This window comes from Sciurus carolinensis, chromosome 12, assembly GCF_902686445.1.
Source record: "Sciurus carolinensis chromosome 12, mSciCar1.2, whole genome shotgun sequence".
NCBI lineage: Eukaryota > Metazoa > Chordata > Mammalia > Rodentia > Sciuridae > Sciurus > Sciurus carolinensis.
In genome coordinates this window covers 93,691,614-93,702,977 of record NC_062224.1, presented here as the reverse complement: position 1 = coordinate 93,702,977, position 11,364 = coordinate 93,691,614, and positions in this window count along the sequence as shown.

The window sequence follows — 11,364 nt, the reverse complement described above, 5'->3', positions numbered from 1 at the left end:
ACAGCTCGTGATCCATATAGTGCTATGCTGACATTCCTCTGCGTACTCTCCTGGTGAGAGAAAGCTTTGCTATAATTGGCTGAAAAGCTAGGAGCCTGGGGGAGGAGAGAGGGAGAAGGTAGGAGAAGGGGGATAGTGGCAGAACTAAGGAGGCAGGAAAACAGGGAGGACGCAATAAATTCCGTCAACTAAAGATTGGTGGTGTCTCCTTTCTCCGCGCCGGTTCCGCTGGACAGAACAATGGTCTAGATCTCTGATATTACATAGACCTTGGTTGGAAAAGTGCTCAGTAAGGATTTGAGTAAATAATACATTCGTTAACAAATATAATTAAGAGAATGTATCAGAAGCTGATTGCAGGGATTAAGTAGAAATGCATTAAAACAGTGCAGTGGTGTATTTAGTAAAATACTCAGTATGTGGGAGGTGTTGTAATGCTATAGCTATTATGTTCTATAAATGTAAAATAAGATGAAACAAGAATTCTTCACATCTTAAAAAGATCCCATTATGCAACAACATAAGGAAGTACTTACTTTTAGAACTGAAGGGCACGCTGTACCCCTTTAACACATCTTACACCTGCCTTATATTTTCCTGTGTGCATGATATACATCTTCTCCCAACCCCCAGATTCATGTTTGAAACTTGCTGAAGATTTACTGCATCTGTTTGAATATTCAGAGGGCTAAGTATTACTGGATTCAATCTCAGAGTTGTTCTTCTGGAAACTTAGTTAAAACTGGGTACTTTTCTCCAAATGGGATTTGATCCTCAATAAGGGCCAGGCCACCCAAGTTTTGTCTAGAAGTTCATGGTAAGTATTGTGGAGACATAAACAGACCACAGCAGATAAAATTTCTCTCAACTTCGGTTTGGTTTAGTGTAGTAAATATTAGTCTTTACCAGTATCTCTTGCAGTATTTGAATAAGAAAGGAGATAAAAACTCACCACTAGACTAGAAGCTCCTCAAGGGCAAGAATGGTGACCTTATCCGAACTATTCACTAAAGTCCATTAGGGAGGAGAGAAGGTCAAATATGACTGACCTGCCATCATGTAAACCTAGAATTATGAGTATAATTAATGTTTTTTAACATTCCCTGACACCTATTAGTTATTATTTAAAAGTTTTGTTATACGACAAGTTTCCAATGCTATTCTTGTAACTGACTTCTAGATAAAGAGTGGAGGGAAAATCAAGTTCTAAAACGAGAGCTTTGCTTTCTGAATCGCACAGTAGCACGGCCTTCACTTATTCATGCTGTCTAGTAGTGTTGCCAATTTTTTACCTTGTAAATGTAATCTACTGATCTCATTTTCCTTGATAACTGAATTTAAGAACTAGGAGAGAAAACCTGAGGTATTAGTCATTTCATGTAGGTATGTGTTCAGACTAGCTAATGAAGGAGATCCCCGTATTTAGAGAATGCCTCCAGGTTATCATTATCAGAGTTTGTCTGATTTTATGTCAGTCGAGTAAAAGTTGAAGTTCTTATTTGTCAAGCTGGGAAAAACGATCCCCTCAGGAATTCACAAGGTAGGGGCAAGATGTATATGAGCAACATCAATTTTAAAGTCCAAAGAAGATCATGGTTCTCTTCGTGTCAAAGACTATTCAAACTATGACCCTCACAGGTCAGCTGGGAAAGGGAAGAACATGGCTCCTGGATTGAGTTTCAGGAGATTTCCTTAGTATATCTGTGGAGTGGAGGGGAATTATCATCAGTGATTAAGAGAAATGACAGTAATCAGAGAAATACATGGTGTCCTGTAGGCCAAAAGATATGTCAATCAAGGAGTGGTACAAAATAGTATATGAAACAGAGATGACTGTTGGATTTGGTTTGAAATGAGTGCCTCTTGCATCAGATTAAGTATCCTTGTGGTGGGTGAGGAAGAAAGCTTTAGGGGCAGGGGTTAAAAGCCATGGGGAAATGGACCTAGCCAGGGTAGACCTGAGGCTGAAAAGAACTGTACCTGGAAGGAAAGGCATGAAAGAGAAGTCGAAAAAGGTAAAAAAGACTCAAATGAAGATTTTTTTTTTTTCTTAGCAATTTGAACTTAATGATCATTTGCTGTAACTTTTGAAGAGCTAAATCAAGCATTTTAACTTCCTGCAATTACTTAACCATGTTTGCTGCCAGTTTATTTGCCAACACAGTTAATTATAGTTTTCCTTGGCAAGAGTGGTTGTTAATATAGATAATGAGTAGCCTGGTAGAGCGTAAATGGAGCTCATTGGCCTTTGCCTTTTGGATTTAACCACTAAACAAGTCAGTAACTATGGCTGATGACTAATTTCTTAGAAATTGCTGCCTGTTTACAGCATCAGAGCACATAGCCCTTGATCTTCAGTGAGTAAACAGTAAACAGAAAAAGTTGCTAAATATAAGGACTGGAACTATCCTTGTGACTACAGGAGAGAATAAGATTTTGGAGAAAGCCATTATACCTGCTGAAAAGTTGGCATGAACTTGCCCATAGGTCATTCCATTTCCAGTGGCTAATACTGTTATGAAGGAGAGATGACCACAGGTCCAGAGTGAGTCCAGTCAGAAAGCAGCTTCCGACTGCTGAGCAGTAGCATTATCCCCTGTTAGCTATCCAATAAGAGGTGAAAAACTTCTGTCAAACAGAAGTTCAAGCTGTGTGGAGTTTTTAAAAAGATGTTTTACAGTTCAGAGATAGGGCTTTTGCCATGGAGAGCACCTCTTATTTTTGAGGAAATGGTACAAGAAAGAAGGACTGTGCAGCTGTTCAGATGGAGTGTTGTTTTATTGTGATTTAGTTCTGGGGATGATTTGAGTATTTCTTCCCTAATTATGACTTTAAAAAAATGCAAACCCCTCAGTTTTCTAGCAGTCTAGGTTTTTCAGGTATTTAGGAAGCTCTAAGCTGTACCTGGGCTCTTCAAAGTGTTTTCGGTATAAATCAGCCTAATGGAAATTGGGGATTTCCTCTGAATCAAGCTGTGCTTCTCAGTAAAACATTGTTTTTTTTTTAAAAAAACTTTTGGCTGGGATTTTATTCTTTTTTGATAATCAAAAGTCCTGGTGGCTAAACTTTCCGTTAACTTACTAAAATAAAAGTAAATGTTTCTGTAATAAACGGATTCATAACAATATATTTTTCCTTTCTAAAAATTTTTTTTGGTTCTTTTTATTTACACATGATGGTAGCATGTATTTTAAAATATCATACATACATGAAGAATAAGTCCCATTCTTGTGGTTGTACATGATGTGGAGTTATACTGGAGGTGTATTCATATATGAACATAGGAGAGTTACCACTGATTCGTTCTACTGTCTTTGCCATTCCCATCCTCCCTCCCTTCCCCCCATTTCCCCCTGTCTAATCAGTGGAATCTCCACTCCACCCCCTCCCACCTATTGTGAATCTGCATCCACATATCAGAACATGAGGCCTGTAGTTTTTGAGGATTGACTTATTTCACTTAGCATGATGACATTGTTCCATTCACTTACCAGCAAATGCCAAAATCTCATTCTTGTTTATGGCTGAGTAATAGTCCATTGTGTATATGTACCAATGGGATTACTTGTAACTTGTATGCTTGATAATTGCCATTCTGAGTAGAGTGAGATGAAATCTTAGTGTAGTTTTAATTTGAATTTAATCTAGTGATATTGAAAATTTTTTTTGGGGGGTTTTAAAATTCTTTTTTATTCTAATTAATTATACATAATAGTAGAATGCATCTATGCATTTTTGATAAATAAATACATTAATGAAGTAAAATTTCTCATTTTTCTGATTGCACATGTTGTAGGATCACATCAGTTATGCAATCATATATGTATATGAGGTAGCATTCTACAGTGACATAGCCACATCAATGTTTTTTTAATTTAATTTTTATTGTAAACAAATGGATACATGTTGTTTCTCTGTTTGTACATGGCATAAAGGCATACCATTTGTGTAATCATAAATTTATATAGGGTAATGTTGTTTGATTCATTGTTATTTTTTCCCTTCCCCCACCCCTCCCACCCCTCTTTTCCCTCTATACAGTCCTTCCTTCCTCCATTCTTGCCCCCCTCCCTAACCCTAACTCTAACCCTAACACTAACCCCTCCCACCCCCCATTATGTGTCATCATCCACTTATTAGCGATATCATTTGTCCTTTGGTTTTTTGAGATTGGTTTATCTCACTTAGCATGATATTCTCCAATTTTATCCATTTGCCTGCAAATGCCATAATTTTATCATTCTTTATGACTTTTTTCATTTATTTGGTGACCATTGGTATTTGTTCTTCTGTAAAGTGTGCGTTCAGTTCCTTTGCCCATTTGTCAATTGGGTTATTTGTTTTTTTTTTTTTTTTGGTGTTGTTTTTTGAGTTTTTATATATCCTGGAGATTAATGCTGTATTCAAGGTGCAGGTGGCAAAGATTTTGTCCCATTCTATAGGCTTTCTCTTGATGTTCTTGATTGTTTCTTCTGCTGTGAAAAAGCATTTTAGCTTGATACAATCCCATTTATCGATTCTTGATTTTACTTCTTGAGCTTTAGGAGTCTTGTTGAGGAATTCTGTTCCTAAGCCGACATAATGGAGATTTGAGCCTACTTTTTCTTCTAGTAGGCACAGGGTCTCCAGTCAAATACCTAAGTCCTTCATTCACTTAGAGTTGAGCTTTGTGCAGGGTGAGAGATAGGTATCTAATTTCATTTTGGTACATTTAGATTTCAAGGTTAGCCACACCATTTGTTGAAGAGGCTATCTCTTCTCCAATGTATGTTTATGGTGCCTTTGTCTAGTATGAGATAGTGGTATTTATGTGAGTTTGTCTCTGTGTCTTCTATTCTGTACCATTCATTGATCATCACATCTGTTTTAGAGCCAATACCACTGTTTTCTGTTACTATAGCTCTGTAGTATAATTTAAGGTCTCGAATTGTGATGCCTCTGGCTTCACTTTTCTTGCTGAGGATTGTTTTGGGTATTCTGGGTCTCTTATTTTTCCAAATGAATTTCATGACTGCTTTTTCTATGTCTATGAAGAATGTCATTGGATCCTTAATAGGAATTGCACTAAGTCTGTATAGAACTTTCGTTAGTATGGCCATTTTGACAATATTAATTCTGACTATCCAAGAGTGTGGTCGATCTTTCCATCTTTTAGGTTGTCTTCAGTTTCCTTCTTCAGTGTTGAGTAGTTTTCATAGTGTTTTGAACACGAATAGATGCTGTGTTTTATCAAATCCTGTTTATGCATCTATTGACATAATCATGTGATTAAGTTTATTGATGTGATGAATTACGCTACTGACTTTTCCCTATGTTGAACCAATTGGCATCCCTGGGATAAAACCCACTTGATCATGGTGCACTATCTTTTTAATGTATTTGCATGTGATTTGCCAGTATTTTATTATGAATGATAGCATCTATGTTCATCAGGGATAGTGGTTTGAAATTTTTTTTCCTTGATGTGTCTGTCTGGTTTTGGTATCATAGTGATAATAGCCTGTCATTTTGATTTATCCCTTGTTTTTTAATATGAATTTAGTTTTTTCTTTGACTGGCTATTCTTTGAGTGGAGTTCCTCCCTTTGCTGATTTTCACTTTTATTTTTCATTTCTTCTTTATGAAATATTTTATTGAGAATGTTTTGTAGTGTAGGCTTTCTATTTGTGAATTCTTTTAACTTCTGTTTATCATGGAAGATTTTTTATTTCATCATCAATTCTTCAGCTTAATTTTGCTGGGTATAGTCTTCTTGGCTGGCATCCATTTTCTTTCAGAATTGGTGTATATCATTCCAAGACCTCCTAGCTTTGAGGTCTGGGTTGAGAGATCAGTTGAGATCCAGATTCGTTTCCCTCTAAATGTTTTTCTCTGGAATCCTTTAAAATACTGTTCTTATTCTGCATGTTCAGTATTTTCATAATAATGTGCCTTGATGTAGGTCTGTTGCAATTTTATATATTTGGGGTCTTGTAAGCCTCCTGTTTGATACTCCATTTCATTATTTAGGTTTGGCAAATGTTTCAATATTATAGTATTGAAAAGATTGTGCATTCCTTTGGTTCATTTCTCTGATCCTTCATCTATCTCAATAAATATTAAATTTGATCTTTTCATGTTATCCCATATTTCTTTCACGTTCTGTTCATGGTCTCTTAATATCTTCTCTCTACAGTCAACTTTGTTTTCAAGATTATATATTTGTCTTCATTTTCTGAAACTCTGTCTTCCAAGCGATCTAGTCTGTTGGTGACACTTTCCATTGAATTTTTTATTTTGTTTATTGATTCCTCATTTTGAGGATTTCTGCTTGTTTTTTCCCCCAGAATATTTCTCTTTATTGAAGTGATCTTTCACTTCCTGTATTTTCTGTTTTCACTCCTTGTACTGTTCTTTACTTCACAGGTCAATTTAACTAGGTACATCTGAAACTCCTTCTCTGACATTTCTTTTACTGTGGTATGGATGGATTCTGTTACTGGAGTATCTTAGTTTGTTTGGGGTGATAAGTTCCTTTGCTTTTTCATGTTGTTTGTGTGTCTACCTATCTAACAGTATGGATCTGAGGCAGTAGAATTTCTACCCTATGGACTTATTGTGTCCCTGAAGGTTTCCAGTATCTCACTGTTTAGGGGGAGACAAATAATAACAACCACCAATTCGAATAATATATAGCATTAAACCAAACAGTTCCTACTATGATGTCTATCATGTTAATTCTCACAATAAACAGAAATTATATTATCAGTTATTGCCTACAATAAAACCAGCAAATTTGCAAAAGGGTTTACAATTTCAAATTTTGGATGGGGAGAACACAATTGATATAGGATGTGATAATTTTGAGAGGAGAGAAGATAGAAGTAAACAATGAAGGAGTGAAAGAGAAAACAATAGAGATTGGCTCTTAAAGGAACAGAAGAGAGAAAGAATGGGTAAGATAAAAAATATATATATAAAGTAAAAATTTAAAAGAATAAAAATAAAAATAGAAGAATACAAAACAAACTAAAATATATTAATGAAACATTCTGGCCCTCAAAAAACTGATCTATGAAAAATAACTGGTTTCAAAAATACTAGAAATGAGGGAAAAAAATATGAGTATGTATAAATGTCTATGTACCATTAAGGTCACAATTAAACAGAAAAGAAAAAAAAATGGAAAAAAAAGGAAAAATTTCTGAATGAGATGTTAAAGAATGTTTTTGGAGTTCAAAAGATTATTAGCTTCTTTTCTCATCAATTTTAGATGGTGTGCTGCTCCACCTTTGGAATTGCTGGTGAGGGAGGTAACCCTGTAGGCGGAATTCCTGGAGCCAGGGTTTAGGCTTAGATGGACTCCGGGCTCTTTGCTGAATACCAGTTGGTCTGGAGATTTTAAATGAGTGCACCTCCATCACCCAATACTTGCTGGTTCACATGGAAGTCTGTACCCCTGGGATCTCCCCTGGGCTCCACTAGTGTGGTGGAGGAGCCAAGTTTTGGTGTCCTGAGGCCCCCACATTTCCTGCCCTTCCAAAATCTTAGTTGGACTCATTTCTCCCAGCTGGTCCTGCAAGCAGCCAGATTGGAGGGGGAGGAGTAGAGCCAGGTGGGTTTCCACGACCAGATGTCCCCTGTGTAAATCTCTCTACATATTTGATTTTCTCCTGGTCACAGGCACACTCTGTGTTATGCAGTTTGTGCATGCAGTTTGTGTTACTGGGTCTGTGTTTTGGACCAGACTAGGGTTTGCCAGGAATTGGCTCCCTCAGCTGCCCGCCCTGTGCCACAACGGAAAATGATTCCTTTATTTGTCCTCCACATGCCACCTGGAAAGATGGTGGCCTCTTTCCTGCACAAGGATATTGTGCAGTGAGCCTTTCAGTTTAGTTAGGCAATGCTCTTGATCTCTAAATGCTATGTACTTAGTCACTGCTCAGGCCTCCTAAAAATGCAGGTTCCTTTAATTCCCTTATCCCTCAACTTTGCTCACAGAGGGTCGGCTCTGGCTGGTGCTTCTGGCCCAGCTGTGGAAGCCACTGTTCTGCTGGGGATTCTTCCTTAATTTATTATATCCCATCTTCTGAGTCCTGATCTGCTTTGAATGTCCAGTTTTAAATTCCAGTAAAGTGCCCCCCACATACCCTTTTGTTGTTCACTCACATCGCTGAGAAGCTACCTGTCTACTTTCTTGGTTTCACTCCGTGAAGCAGCCAGGAAAACGACTTCCTCTGTTCTGCCATCTTGAAAAAAAAGAAATCCATAATGAAATACTTAAAGAATGAGATTTATAAGGACGTTAACAAAATAACAAAAAAGTTTGGAACTATTACCAGAATTTCTCCATCAATATCTTGGAAATCACTGATTTTTCTTAACTCAAACACTTATAAAATCCTAGTCAATTTACTTAAAAATAAAATCAGACATAAACTTGTCCAGATTTCCTGATTATCTGCATTTTGTAGACTAGTATGAGGCTGGAGGAGCCGGCCTCTTCCAGACTTTGGGAAGCTTCCCCTCCCGATTCTACCTGGAGTCTTGTGGTGGTATGAACTTATGTTGAAGCTGCTAGTGGGTAGGATCAGTATCCTTAGGGAGATGCTCTTTAGACAGTGTGAATAATTGGGGTTTTATTTACTGCTGAGGAATAAACGCATGCTGGCATTTTTATTACTATTCCGGGACTTGTGTGCATCATTTTCCATGATTGCTCTTTCCCAGCCGAGTTGCTCGTTGGACAGTCTGGCAGAGAGAGAAAATGTTATCTCATTGCAAATTCTCTTTTTAATTATCAGGGATTTGGAATTCCAATCCAGGAGATTAAAGTTGTGCAAATAAATAAGAACTACAACACAAATAAAACCTCCCAAAGTCAACTCCTAGTATTTTTAAGAGTTCTCAAAATCCGAACCAAGGTCATTTTTACAATATAGAAATAATAATCTTTTATCATGCTATGGGAAATCTATGGGCTTGATTTAATTTTTTTCTACGGTTATTAGGATGAAAATGTTAATCTGTTTTCTGCATTCTAATTATCATCGGAATCAGAGAAATTTGGGGACATGAATGCCCAGTAGCACTTTCACCCATGGGTGTTCAAAAATTTCACATCTTGCTAATTACCAGAGAGGTAAAAAAATGGGCACTGCATTTGTTGAAAAGATCATGAAATTCCTCTTTAAAAATACAGCACTTCCTTAACCCTTTGAGTTTTCACCAGAGTTTTGTCATAGGGGACAAGCTGAAAATTGAAGTGAACATTATCTAATAGGAAGTTAAATTTCACTTATAATAGCTTTGCATTAAACTTCATGAAATTGAAAAATAACACTTGTAGATGACCTTTTTAAAAAACTAATAAGGTTCCCCCCACTTTTATTCTATAGACAATTCCTATTTCCCTTTATTTACAAAAAGACAAAATAAGCTTAAGAGAAAATTTTAAGGATCTTCTTAGCTTCTAAGATTTAACACTTCCCTACATATTTACCAGCAGTAATAAAGAAAATTTTTTTGACAAGTGGAAATGTTAAAAATTGGAAATGATACTATTAACTTATAGATTCAATATTTGTGGATCAACTTCTATTCTGTTGCTGGATTCTATAAGTTGGATTACATCATACAACCTCTGAGAACCTGTTTCCTCATACCCAAAATGAGGGAACAGGACATAGAATTGTTTTCAGAAGTACCTTAGATTTCTTTTTTTCCTATAGTTGGTAGCTGTGCACTGAAAGTTGAGACTAAGTTGGATGATACCTTGCTTGTTGTATTTGTGAGAGATGATTAAGAGTATGCCACTAAAACCAGAGCGAATTTGAATCCTGACTCTATTTTTAAATTTGGGGACAAGTTAACTTAATCTTACTGTTCTTCAGTTCCCTCACCTGAAAAAATCAGGATAATAATTGGACCTACCTGACAGGATTGTTAGAGGATTAAATGCATCACTGTATGCCAAGATCATATACATTGCCTTGTGTACAATTGTTCTCAATAAGAATTAGTGTTTGCTATTAATTGTGTACCAGTCGGTTTTAATACAGGATACTAGAAACACAGTAGATATTTTGAATAGAAACGTTTAATATAGATTAGGTGCTCATGAAATAGGGAAGGGTTTGGAAGAGTGAAGGTTGGGACTAGAACACTTGCTCTGGACATACTGCCTTAGCTGTAATTATGAAGGTAAAGCCAGACTTTCAGCAATAGCAACTCTTCATATACAAATTGGGTTTGGAATGTCTCCATGACCTAAGCAACAGCAGAAAGATGATCCTGACTAACTTAGACATTCTAAATGGCACATTGGTGAAATTTAACTTGCATCCAGAACCCTGGCCATAAAAGTATCTGGGAAATATAGCACTTTTCAGCCCCTGCAGTCTGGTATATATACAGAAGGTAGGAATTAAAGACAAGTGCCAATCATCTGAATCTGGTTAACAACCTAAGCTTCTGCCCAGTGCCCTCCAACTCAGAATTGAGAAAGGATGTGTCATCAATCCTGACAAAAACTCTATTAGTTCTAGTGCTATTACCACTAATTCAAGAAGAAAAAAGACTCAGAGCAGTTAAGTGACTTGCCCAAGTTGAAATGATGGAGCCAAGGGGCAGTCTGATTCCTGATGCTGGGCTTATCTCCTAGGCTGTGGGTCTTAGAGTTGTGTTCTTCATATCCTTCAAGGACTTAGCAAGCCCCAGTTAGTGCAGCTTCCCTCATTGCATTAGATGACTTGAAACAAACGTTTTTAATCAGAATATTAATGTTGAGGGTTTAATCAGGTGGGCTGTCCACAAACCACACTGTTGAATTAAAAGTTGATCCTGGGGACAGAAGAGAGGAGAAACAATATGATAAAGAACATAATATTCATATATAATTCCTATTGTTAAATTCTTTTGACTTTGTTCATAATGGGTAGAGGTGGATTATTGAAGAGCAGACTGTTGATAGTGGATCAGTACAGGACATTCAAGTACATTTTCTTAAAACAGAGGCTTCAGGAATTTTTCAGAGTTTTAACAATTCTTTCTAGAATTCCCGGAAATAGTTCAGTTTGGTAATATTCTACTTGTGAAATTGAACATGGGCTCTTAGAAGCATTTTCAGATTTTTATTCATTTTTTCATTGGTCGAGCACAGACAATGGGTTGGGTATTATTTGATGAATTGCTAATAGAGTGCAAAAAATTCTAGGTACTAATGATAGTTTTAGTTTATGAGAACTGGCAATAAATAAATAATCAAAAGAACGAACAGCCTACATCAAGGGTTTGAAAACTGCCAACGAGAAAACGTGGTCGAAGTTGGGTTAGAAAGTTAGGAGTAATTCTAGCTAGGTTAGTGCTGGAGGGCTTCACTTGGGA